The sequence below is a fragment of the Bos taurus genome, chromosome 3 (assembly GCF_002263795.3).
Source record: "Bos taurus isolate L1 Dominette 01449 registration number 42190680 breed Hereford chromosome 3, ARS-UCD2.0, whole genome shotgun sequence".
Classification (NCBI taxonomy): domain Eukaryota; kingdom Metazoa; phylum Chordata; class Mammalia; order Artiodactyla; family Bovidae; genus Bos; species Bos taurus.
Window position 1 is genome coordinate 104,801,344 of NC_037330.1, and position 12,401 is coordinate 104,813,744.

A 12,401-nucleotide genomic window follows, 5' to 3' on the forward strand; every position below is an offset into this window, starting at 1 on the left:
GGTCACCACGAGCTCTTCCGCCTGCACCCCCGAGAAAGGGTCAGTCCATGCGAGGTCAGAGCTCCCGCCCAGGGCGGGGTGGGGGGTGGCAGGGATGGCACGAGGACTCTGGAGATACAACGTGGGGGGAGGGACTGGGGTACACATGGAAGGTGCCTCCCTCCCCCCAGGGCTGTGCTCGCAGGGAAGGAAGGCTGGGTGGGGTGGTGAGTAGGAGATGGGAGCCCTCACAGCTTTGATCAACAGGTCAGTCCTGGTTGCGCGGCTGTCTCCTGCTCAGTCTGTTCCTTACCGCATTCTTGTCTGATCCCGGTCCTTCACCGTCCCATCCCCCTACCACTCCTGCCCCATCCCCTCCTTCCTTTCTTAATCAGCCACATCCCACAGGAGGCTGAGCTCTCTGGGGAGCCCTTGGCAGCCGCCTCCTAGAAACACTGTCTGGTTTTGTCTCAGAGGTGTGTCCCCTGCCTTGACAGAGAGCTGGTCTGGGCTGGGGGTCCTGGCTCCTGCCCTCTCAGCCTGGCTCCCAATGAGCATTTTCTCCTTCCTCTGCCTTCCCTTCCCCAACATTGCTCTGGGCACTGGGTCTGGCTCCCTGCCCCTCTGTCTCTCCCTGAGCCCAAGTCTCTATCTCTCCCTCCTTTTCCCCAGATGCTCAAATATTCATCTTCTCTCCCCACCCCCAGTCTCTCTTTCTGCCTTGCCCTGTAGGTCTCTAAACACCCACCCCTGCCCCTACTCCCATCTCCCCCTGCCCCCCACCCCCGGTGGCAGGCCTGGCCCCCAGGTGTGTCTTTGCCAGAGAGGGGAGGCAGAGAGGTGAGGACCCCTCAGGCCCTGAATCTCTGCAGGTGAGAGGGGAGCTGGGCAGTTGCTGGTGTTAATTGCAGGGAGGATGTCTGGCAGAAATAAGGTGGTTTTTCTGCTTCAGTGACGACTGTTACAATCAAATTGTCCACAGACAATTAGCGGAGTGGGAGAAATAAGAATTAGATTTCTAATTATTTTCCCAGTAAAAGCCGCCCTGGACCCCGTGGGTGAGGGGGAAGGGCTTCTCAGTGGAGCCAACAGGCACTTTTGTAGGCCCTGCTCCCTGGGGTGGGGGAGCCTCATGGGAGCTCCCCAGGCAGGCAGGAAGGGGCTGGAAAGGGCAGAGAATCCGGACACTTGGATCTCAGAACCAGCCGCCATGGGACTTGCTGGCACTTCTCATTTTTTGAGCCTTAGTTTTCTCTTTCCAGAATGGGGGAACAACCATTCCTAAGTAGCAGAATTGTTGTGAGGAGTCAAAGAGGTGAAGCAGCCCCCAGTACAACTCACGACTCACACACGCCTCTGTGGACTTGCAAGCTCGCACACTCACACACTGGGGAAGTTTCTCCTTCCACCCCCTTTGCTGCTCTGGGTCTGTGTGTGTGACACATGCCGGGGACTCAGGGAAAGGGGGCCTGAACCCAAGGAGAGCCTCACTCAACAGCGTGTGCCTCCCTGAGCTGTGAGCCTCCATCTCCACATCTCTCACATGAGGTTACGCATGGTGCCTTCCACCTGGGCTGAAATGAAGGTTAAGTGACACCCACGATGGGGGCGAGCCTCAGACCTGGCCCCACGGCAAGTGCTCAGTAAAATGAAAGTCCTATCCAAGGGGGCCAGCCCGGGCCTGCGGGGCTGGACACAGGGCTCTGTGCAGAGTGTTCTGGGTCCACCAGACCCAACCTTCCTCTGGGGCCTAATCACTCAGAGAAGTGAACAGAAAACCAAGCCAAGAAGGACCCACCCTACGGATCAGATAGTTCTGGGTTGTGTCTGGGCTGTGTGCTTTCTAGCTAGTCAGGCAGTGTCTACATCCCCTCTCTGAACCTCAGTTTTCTCTTCTGTAAAGTGGGACAACAGCAGTGGCTTCCTCTAGGAGTTGCTCCAAGGCTGTGACATTAATTTGCTCCTGGTAGGTGCTTTAGGAGCGGGAGGGGCTAGAGGCACAATCGCCCTGACTGGAACACCATCCCCCATCCCCCACCCTTGTCCTGCACAGAGTCAAGGACTAAGGGTGGGAGCCTCCGGGTTGCCCTAGGCCTTTAGGACCTACTCCCCATGGAGCAGAGGGAACACCCAGCTCACTAATGTCCTCAGGGCCCAGACTAGTGACAGTCAACACACCTGCACACAGAAGCGCCCATGCAGGTGCCACACCTGACCGCACTCTTGCTGTCACGTTTGTGCATGCATCTCAAACGCTCACACGCACACATACACCCTTCCTGATGCGGCCAGAATGTCCCCATATGAACCAAGGGGAAGCTCCTGGCCACACCCACGGGGGATGAGCCGGGAGAGGCAGCTGCAAGCCAGCTGTGGGGTCTGGAGTGGGCGAGGGGAGCTGCTTGGATACCCAGCTGGGAGTCGGGCAGGAGGGCTTCTCAGCTGTCTCTTGGCTCCAGGCCCCCTTCCTACCTCTGGGGGCCAGCTGGCCCAGCTGGGCAGGGTGGAGGTCACCTGCCTGGAGGTGCCTGTTTCTCTCTGCCCCTCCCCGCGGCCTTTCATTCAGCAACAATACCTGGGACCCCGCCCACCTTCTGTGCCATCTCCCCCCTCCCTTCCCACTCTCTGTCTCTCTGTCTCTCTGACTCCTTCTGTCTCTCCCTGGGTCCCTGGATCTTGTCTCTCTGGGCCTGGGTCTCCCCGCCCCAGTGCTGGGCTATGTAAATGTGGTATTTCCCGTGTCTCATCAGCAGGACTGCCTGCTTGGCTCACATTTAATTTGATCCGTGGCGGCGCCTCTGCGGAGCCACTCATCAAAGCGGGAAGACAATTAGGTGAATGTCAGGGTGGCCTAGGCCCCACGGGGTGACCAGGGCCTGGGGCTGGGGCCATGAAGTGTGAGGGGCAGGGGCCTGGCTGCCACCCTCATCTCCCTCGGGGCCTGTCCAGACTTGGCCCAACGTCTGCGGGCTGGCCAGCCGCCTGGATGGCCCCTGTGAAGACCAAGCTCCTCTCTGCCCAGGACCTGCAGCACTGAGGAACTGAGGGGCATGGCTGGAGCTCCTGGACTTGGCAGAACCCCCTCCTCACCCCCAAAAGGAGGCAGCTGTGTGGCTACAGTCAGGTGGACTCCTGGGCTGGGCCCTCGACAGGCCTGGTAGAGGGTCTGAGCTCTGAGCTAGCTCAGGGTCCCCTGAGAAGGGAATGCATTCTTTCCACCAGCCCCGCCCGGCGCGCCCTTGCTGGCGCCAAGCCAGCGGTCCTCTCCTGAGCCTCAGCTTGGCCTTTTCTCCTCCCTCCTCTGTGTTGCTTCCTCTCCTTCTGTCTTTCTTTCTCTGGCTGTTATTGTGTCTCTTCCCCCTCTCTACTTCTTTCCTCAGTCTCATTCCTTTATTCCCAACCTCTCCTTTTCTGTATCTTATACCACCCCCACCCACCCCCATCATGTCCTTGGCCTCCTGGGACCCTTTAGCCTCAGCTGCTCATCTGTAATTCCCCATCCCTGTCCCTGGCTGATCCTTCCCCACCTGAGGCTGACCTGCTAGGTAAATCTGAACTCCCTGCCCCAGCCTGACTTCCTCCTCACTGCCCCCGACCCTCAGGGATCCCTGAATCTCTGACACCTCCCTCCCTACTGGCTTCTTCATGTTAGCTGTCAACACATTCAAGTCTCTCCTGTTTTAAAAACGATAATAATAATAAAATGCCTTTTAAAGAGATACTCTCCTTGATGGCCCCACTGCTTCCTCCACAGCCCCTTTCTCTCCTCTCCCTCTAGGGAAGCTTCTGGGAGAGCAATCTACTCTTGCTTCTGACCCCCTTCCAAGCTGGCTTCGGGACCACCCCTCAGGCCCTAGAAACAGTCCTCAGGAAGGTCACCAGCAACCTTCTCATCACTCAGCCCCCTTGATCACACCTCACTTGGATGCCCAGACAGCATCTGAACAACTGACTTCTCTCTTCTTGACTCTCCCTTATTCACACAATGCCTCTGGGTTTTGCCTCCACCCCTTTGGCCTGCCCCTTCCTGGACCCCACCTCTGCCCTGGCCTCACAGTTGCCCTCCAGAGCCATCCCAGCTCCTCTTCTCCATTCACCCTCTGTACAGCTCCTTAAGTAATTTAACCCATGCCCTGCTCCCCCGACCCAGGCTTCAGTCACACTTGTGTCTACACCTTTGGCCTTCTGCTCTAGCCCAGCTCTTTCTTCTGCGCTTAGGACGCAACTATTCACTGCCTCCTGGCCCCTCCCTGCGTGTTCCATGGCCCTCCCAAACCCAGAGCAGCCCAAACCCTGACCTTTCAAGCCTGTTTCTCCTTTTGGGTTCCCCAGTTGGATGACTGGCACTTTCATCTCCCAGTTTCCCAAATCAGAAACCTGGAGGTGAAACCAGAGCTCCTTTCCCCCACCACTTTCACACAGTGGGTGATAACAGACGACAGAGTCTGCCTCCAAAATATTTCTCTTCTATAAAGCCTTGAAAGTCCACCCTCACTTTCCCCATCCTCCCTAGGCAGACCTGCTCAAGCCAAGATGTTCTCATTGTTCCCTTGGAGGCATCTTAATGCTTTTCCACCTGCAAGTGTTTACTACTTTTTATCCCCACATGGAATGCCCACTTTCTCTTCTTTGCCTAACCCATGTCAAATCCATCTTGCCCCTCTTCTTAAAAGCCTAGCTCCAGCCCCCTGCAAGGAAGTTCTCTTCCCTCCATCCCAGCTGGCAGAACCTTCTCCCACCCTAAGCTCATGAACCCTTCTTGTCTGGTGCCTGGACACACAGGATCATCTCCGCTCTTTCTCCTATATACATGGTCTCCTACATTTCCCAGGCTCCTTGGTAAGTGGGCCATGTGAATGCTTCTGGCCAATGAGCTAGAGATAAAGGTGAAATGGTCACTTCCCAGCCAAAGCATACAAGAGCTAGTGTGCAATCTTCTAGCTGCCACAGCAACCAACCTCTTTGGAGATGGTAGAGCCTCAAGATCAAAGCAGCATGGAAAGCTGAGTCCCCTCATGAAGGACAAGAGCCCTCAGATGCCTGGTCCTGCAGCAGACTTTGTTTAAGCAAGAAATAAACTTTTGTTGTGTTCACCCACTGTGATTGAGGGGTTGTTGGTTACCGCAGCATAGCCTTTCCTATCCTGACTAATACAGGCCTTTTGGAGTGTTATTTTCCCATCTCTTGTCTGAGGATAACATTCTGCTCTCACTGTGGTAGTGAGAATTAAAGTATTAAAACATCCACATTCAGCTTCTGAGTGCCTGCTGCATGTCAGACTCAGTATAAGTACCTGACTATGAGATCTCCTAGCTGGAAAAGTATTATGAACTGAATGCTTGTGTCCTGACCGCCCCCCTCCTCAAGTTCATATGTTGAGACCCACTACTATGGTGTTTGAAGGTGGTGGGCCTTTGGGAGATAATTAGGCTTATATGAGGTCATAAGCGTGGAACCCTCCGTGATGGTATTAGTGTCCTTGTGAGAAAAGGAAACCTTAAGGAAGCCATTGCAAGCCAGGAAGCACCAAAAATCAAATTTGTCAGCACCTTGATCTTGGACTTCCCAGCCTCCGGATGTGGGAGAAATAAATGTTTGTTGTTTGAGACACCCAGTCTATGGTACTTTGTTACAGCAGCCCAAGCAGACTAAGACAGCAGGGCTCCATTTATCAGAGAGAAGAGAAGATAGCTACATTCAGCTGCTCAGGTTGGGTACTGAACAATCCCAGCGGGGAGGGGCACTGGCAGAGATTATAATGTGGAAGTCACTCCCTGGAGCTGTGAACTGTAGAAACCCTGTTGTCCTCCTAGTTACAGTGTTGCTTTAAATCACTGATAAACATTGACACTAATTTTGTAGTTATAAAGAGGAAGAGTTGGGGTGGGGAGGGGGCTTGAAAAAGGCACGGGAGAAACAGGAACAATGCTTGTAATTTCATAGTATTAATAAAAAATAATGATGTCAGGAAAATTTCACATCGTGCTGCTATGTGCCAGGTACTACTCCAAGGCTTTCATTTACATTTATTCATCCATTTCTCACAGCAGCCCTATGAGATAAACATCATCATCCCCCATCTTACAGATGAGGAAATTGAGTCAGAGATAAATAACCCAACATCACGTGGCTTATAAATAGCAAAGCTAGGATTTGAACTGGGGCTTCCAAGGTAAAGAACACGCCTGCCAGTGCAGGAGACATAAGAGACGTGGATTCAGTCCCTGGGTCGGGAAGATCCCCTGGAGGAGGGCATGGCAACCCACTCCAGTATTCTTGCCTGGAGAATCCCATGGATAGAGGAGCTTGGTGGGCTGCAATCCACTGGGTCACAGAGTTGGACACAACTGCTAAGTGACTTAGCACACATCCACAGGATTTGAATCCGGGCGTTTTGGTTTCAGAATTGCTCTCAATCCCTCTCCTGTTCGGGCTCCTAAAATGAGGATAATGTGCAATTCCTCCCCCACCTAGGGCCTGGCCTGGATTTGAGCTTCCAGGGTTAGGATGAGGGCAAATGCTAAAGCAACTGATTTTATGAGGGTGTCTGAGAGGACATGTGCACAGCTCTCTGGGGCCCAGGGCACAAGGCACAGAGCTGAGCAGGAACTCAGCCCCCTTCACCACTTCCATTCCTGTAACCCCCACCTCCTGCTACCTTGGCCTCCGTACAGACCCCAGAAGCACCGTGGCATCCAAAGGGCAGGGCATTTGAAATATTCAGGGGCCACCCCTTTGGCCTGGCATTGATGGGAGGGACAGAAGGGAAGATTCTCCACACATGTTGAAGGGTGGCAGATGGGCATAAACAGGAGTTTGGGCAGGACAAATTCCAAGCCTGAATCCTTTGAGCATAATAATAAATGCAAATGTGACCTCTCACATTCTCAAAGGTCCTTCAGCTTGTGACATATCATGCTACAGACAGGAACTCATTCAGTTCTTATATCAACCCATTTCACAGATGAAGAAACCAAGCATCAGAGAACTTGAATGCCCAGAGTCATTCAGCCATTAGGTAGCAGAGTCTGGCAGATCCAGGGTTCACACAATGTCCACATCTCCAGCTACCCCCAGAAGTGCCAGTCCTCTTGAGAGAATTCCCCATGTCCCCAAGGGTACCTCCTACTGGGAACCAGGGTATCCAGGTCTCCTGCAACCTGGCAGGGGTCTGTCTACTAGGGTGAGCCTTTGCTTCACCCGCCCACCCGTGTGCTAGGGACAGAAGGGGGACTTTATGTGCAATCTGCCTGACTCTCCAGAAAGCACTTAGGTTTACGATGTGCATGAAATTGATCGCCAGTTGGCGCGGCCCCCGCGCGCTCAGTGCCAGCCCAGTGCTGGCAGGAGGCTGCCCCCCACCCCCCACTTTCAAGGAGCATCAAAGCCGCCTGCCAAGGCCCCTCGTGAGGGTCCTTCTCCACTAACAAGTGCTGAGTGGCGGGGGGAGCTGTGCCCAAAGACCTTTCCACAGCACACATACCCCCGCCCCACAGTAGTTAAATAGCTCCATGTTTTATGCCAATTCCTGCCTCTTCTGCTTCCTCTCTAACAAGCTGATGCTTTCAAAGGCCCCACTAATTGGTGTTTGCACCTCACACACCACGACACTTTGATAGTCACTTAGGACATGGGTCCGTCCATCACACCCTTGGTACAGAGGGTGGTTCACCTCCCTGCAGCAAGGTGCCCAGCCTGGGTGCTCCTGCTCCTGTGCGCACACAGGAGAGGGCCCGCGTGCCTTATGCTGTATGTGGAGGACACGTCTGCACATATATGTGCACGTGGGTATAAAAACTCCTTCAGAATATCTCTTGTGTATATTCCTGCTTGCGTGTCAGTGCGCGTGCATGGGTGAACACTACCATCTGTGCGTGTGGGAGTATGCAGTGTGTGCCTGTACATTTCCCTGGGCGTGTTTGTGTACCCACGTGATAGAGCTTGTATGTGTTGATGCATGCACTCGTATGCTTTGCATGTTTGTGTGTGGATATCTGCTTGCAGGCAGGCCGGTACTTGGGAATTTTTGCAAGTTGACTAACAAGGTACATGTTCATGTATCCATGGGTGTATGGGTTTGCATGCCTAAGTGCAGGGGAGGGTAGACACGTCCATCTGTGTGCCCATGCACAGGCAGGGTGCAGGGATGAGGGAATCTCTGGTTGGGCAATCTACATAGCACGCATGTACTTGGGCATATGCTGTGTGAAGAAAAGGTGTAATACAATAGTCAAGGGCCCACAGGCTTTGGGTTCGAGACCCGGCTCTGCCACTTTCTAGCTGTGTGACTTTGTGATGACCACTGAACCTCTCTAGTCACATCTGCTTATCTGTAAAATGGGGATGATAAAAGCATCTGTCTCATATTGCTGTTCTGAGAATCAAATGAGATAATACACGTAGAGGGCTAGTCCGATCTTCTCTCATTGCTGGGCACACACAACCCCATCTGGCCTCAACACGGAGTTGACTGCCCAGGAGAGACCCTGGGCACTTGGGGAGAGAAATGGCCAGCCCCAGACCACACAGTAACAGCTACAACCTCTGAGATCTTCATCACATCCAAAGTGATTTCACACTTTTATTACCTACCTTTGAATAGGTGGGAAACTGAGGTGCTGAAGTAGGTGGGAGTCGGTGGCAGAGCAGGAACTTGCTGTCAGAAGACAGCCTACAGCTGAGCTGTGGGAAGCTGGGATGTCCCTCATTTCCAAGGGAGAGGGGGCGGCTTCAGAAGGATGGAGTAATGCACACACCCGTGCGCCCTATGCACCAACACACGACTCAGAACAAAGGGGTTTCCTTACCTGTCCCAGCCTGGGGTGCCTGCCTCGGGGGAGCATCCCTGCTGGGGACTCAGGCTGAGTACTGCCACCCCCAGGGTGCCCAGCCATGTCCCTTCTGTAAACCCAGCTGTAGTTGTGTCTGATCTGTGTTATCTTCTCACCAAGACACTGAGGCACAGAGAGGGGAAGAAGCTTGTTCAAGGACATGGGACAGAAAAGAGCAGAAGCCCCCAGCAGGCAGGCCAGGATTCTCATCTCTTGCTCTCCTCCTTCACCATGCAGCCTTCACTGCACCAACCAGGCTGGCGAATCAGGGGTCGGGGCAAAGTCCTCCCCACGGCAGGTCATAGGGCCTTCAAACCCACCCAAAGGTCATATTTTGCAGGGTGATTTTTTTATGCTACTTTTTAATAAAATTTTAAAAACATGAAAACTTAAAATCACAACCAGTAGCAGCAGCAGCCCTGCTTCCTTGCCAGTCAACATTGCCTCTGTCATTAACACTGCCTTCCCCCTGAGCCATCACCCTCTCCAGCATCAGTCTGACTGTGCCCCCACCTCCAACTCCCACCCCTTAAACTGTGGTTACCCCCAGCCCTTCATTAGTGTCTCGGACTTGGCCCCAAAACCAAGCAGAAATGGTTTTCTGCCACCCTTTGCATTTCATTTCTCCTCCCACCCTCGGGGCTTATTCCAGGATCATCTGACCTGAAGCCCTTCCCAGATCTGTAACCCTCCCTGCTCCCCTGAGCCCCTGGCCTCGCCTGTCCTGCAGAAACTGCGGGCTGGGCTTTGGCCCTGAAGGCCTCACTGGGGGCTGGCAGCCAACAAGGGAGCCAGGAGGGGCAGGAGGGCCAAGCAGCCCCCTCCCCAGGCCTGGCGCCCCACCCACCCAGCCGGCGGCCTGTCTGCCTTCCTGAGCTCATTAACTGCAGGTCACCGTTCAGCAGGAAAGACAAGGCGTGGGTTCTGCGGGCGTTCATTAGCCGTGAGAGGAACAGTGTGTGTGAAATTAGCAGTCACCTGAGGACCTCGATAATTTCATAATTAGGAGGCCTAATGGCTCCAGCTCTGGATGCCAAATGACTTAACCCCTTGCCTGCTGAGCTCCTAACCCCCAGTCCAAGGCTGCAGTCCCCTCCCCCTGTGCCTCAGTCCTGTTTATTTCCACCACCACGGTGCCCAGCACCAGAGTTGGCACAAAGGGGCTGTGAGAGCAAAGTTGATGGAGCAAATGAATGAATGAATGAATGAAGACGTATCTGAATGGGAAAAGAGCTTCAGCCCCCACTGCAGGTGATCAGGGGAGGAATGAGTCTCCATCTGTAGGCATAGATGTGTGGTTGTGTGTGTGACTGTGTGTTTGTGTGCACGCACACACGCATGTGTGGGCATAAGGGCACACACACATGTGGATCTCTGCTGTCCGCTTCTAAGAGCCTTGTGTGTGTCTGGGTGCACACTCACATCTATGATACTCATTCTGCTGCCTCCTGTGCTCTGCAGGTGCTCTGCGATGAGGCCCCATGTGCCTCCTTGAAGTCAGCCTCCCTTGGCACCGCCTAAATACTGGTGACTCCATAATTTCTATATGGAGCACTTGGAAGGAAAAGCAGGCCTCGGGAGCTTAACCTGAACCTGCATTTGCATAGCCAATATACCATTTTTATTTAGACTGAATGTTCATTTGGGGGGCTGGTGTTAATAAAGACAGGGGGCTAAAGCCATATCGTTTAGTATGGGGAGCTATCCTGACAGCCTCCAAAACCCCCCAGCCTCTCTCAGCCTGCTCTTCTTCCTCCCAACCTTTCTGTGGCCCTGAAGAGGTGGGGGCTGAGGTGGAAGGCAGATCACACCGGGGTCCAAAGGCTGGATCAGGCTCTGCCTAATCTGGGAACCACCGATTCTGAGGATCTGGTGACCCCGCCTCCCTCCGCAAATGGTGGAGTGGTGGTTGGAGAAGAGGTGAGTGTGGTGAAAGAGGAGGGGAATGAGAAGAGGGACAGGAAGAGGTTGGGGGAGAACAAGAAAGGGATGGGAGAACAGAAGGGGAAGAGGGCAGAAAGGATGGGAAGTCCCAAGGAGGTGAGAGGGAAAAAGAGAGGAGAGAGAAGAGAGGAGGGGAGGGGCGAGGAGGAGAGGCAAGGAGGCTGAGAGCATTATCAGCACTTAAAAAGCGAGCAGCTCAGTTCTTCTTTGGCACAAATAATGGCTTTTTATGAATAAATCATGTGTCAGACGCCTCCCAGGGAGTGGGCATGGAGGGGGGCGCGTCTGCGGGGCTCCGAGGCTGGCGGGGAAGGGCCGGTTGCAGACCCCCGGCTACAGGGGTACTGCCCGCTTTCTCCTCATGGGGCCCAGCAGGACAGAGCTGTCTCTGGAATTACCACTGGCCTGAGCCAGGAGGAGATCAGCCCTTCCTCTGAGGTGGTCCCGCTGCTCCCTGCGCAGGAGTCCAGCCCATCCCAGGGCTGGGAGTGTCCCTCCGCTCTGCTACCCTCCCATCGCAGAGCCGCCCAGAAGATGCTCCTGGAAGGGGGACACCAGCTCTCATCCACCCCGAGAGAGGGGGTGGGCCAAGACAGGAAGACACACCCAGAGAGGGAGGCGGGCAGTGCACACAACTCACACAGGCATGGTCTCTACCACCCGGGGCGCACATGTGGGCACACTCGGAGATGGAAACACTGTCATTCCTACCACACATACACACATGCATGCGCACACACATACAAATGCTCAGACGTGTGCACACTCAGACAGGGAGACCCCAACCAACCCTCAGCCCACCCTCTCTCCCAGCACACTTACACTTACACACACACACACACACACATGGGCCCACACAGACAGATGCATATGGTGCTTCATGGACACACACAGACCTGCACACGCACATGCATGCGCACACACATACAAATGCTCAGACGTGTGCACACTCAGACAGGGAGACCCCAACCAACCCTCAGCCCACCCTCTCTCCCAGCACACTTACACTTACACACACACACACACACACATGGGCCCACACAGACAGATGCATATGGTGCTTCATGGACACACACAGACCTGCACACGCACAGCAGCCACCCACACTCCATCAGCCTAGGGTGGGGGCAGTTTTGCAACCCATCTGGAGCCCAGACCCAGCTGGGCTGTCCCTGAGTCTGGGTGTGGGGTGGGGCTGGGGCATCAGTCCCTGGAGAGAGCTCATCTCTGTGGTCCCCACCCAGCAAGGATGACACCTGCCACACCCCACAGGGAGGTCCTGCCATCCTGAACCAAGACCAGAACCAGTACAGGCTCTGCTGGCTCCGATCTCCTTGACTGTCTGCTCAGCCACCTCCAGTCAGTGGGTGCCACAGGACAGCCTGGGCAGCTCTGCCCCTTGCCAGGAGTTTGACCTCGGGGAATAATTCCAATTTCATATGCCCCTGAAAACAAATCTAAGATAGGTGCTACTGCCCCATCTTCTAGACCTAGAAACTGAGGCTCCAAGAGTAAGAGCACTGGGCATTTCTTTCAAAGACCATGCCCTTTCACAAACTCTAGGAGCCCACAGTGTCCTGGTCTTCCTTCTCTCCCTGTGCCAAGGTGTTCTGAGGTGCTCACCTGAGCAGACCTGGGTGGCCCGCT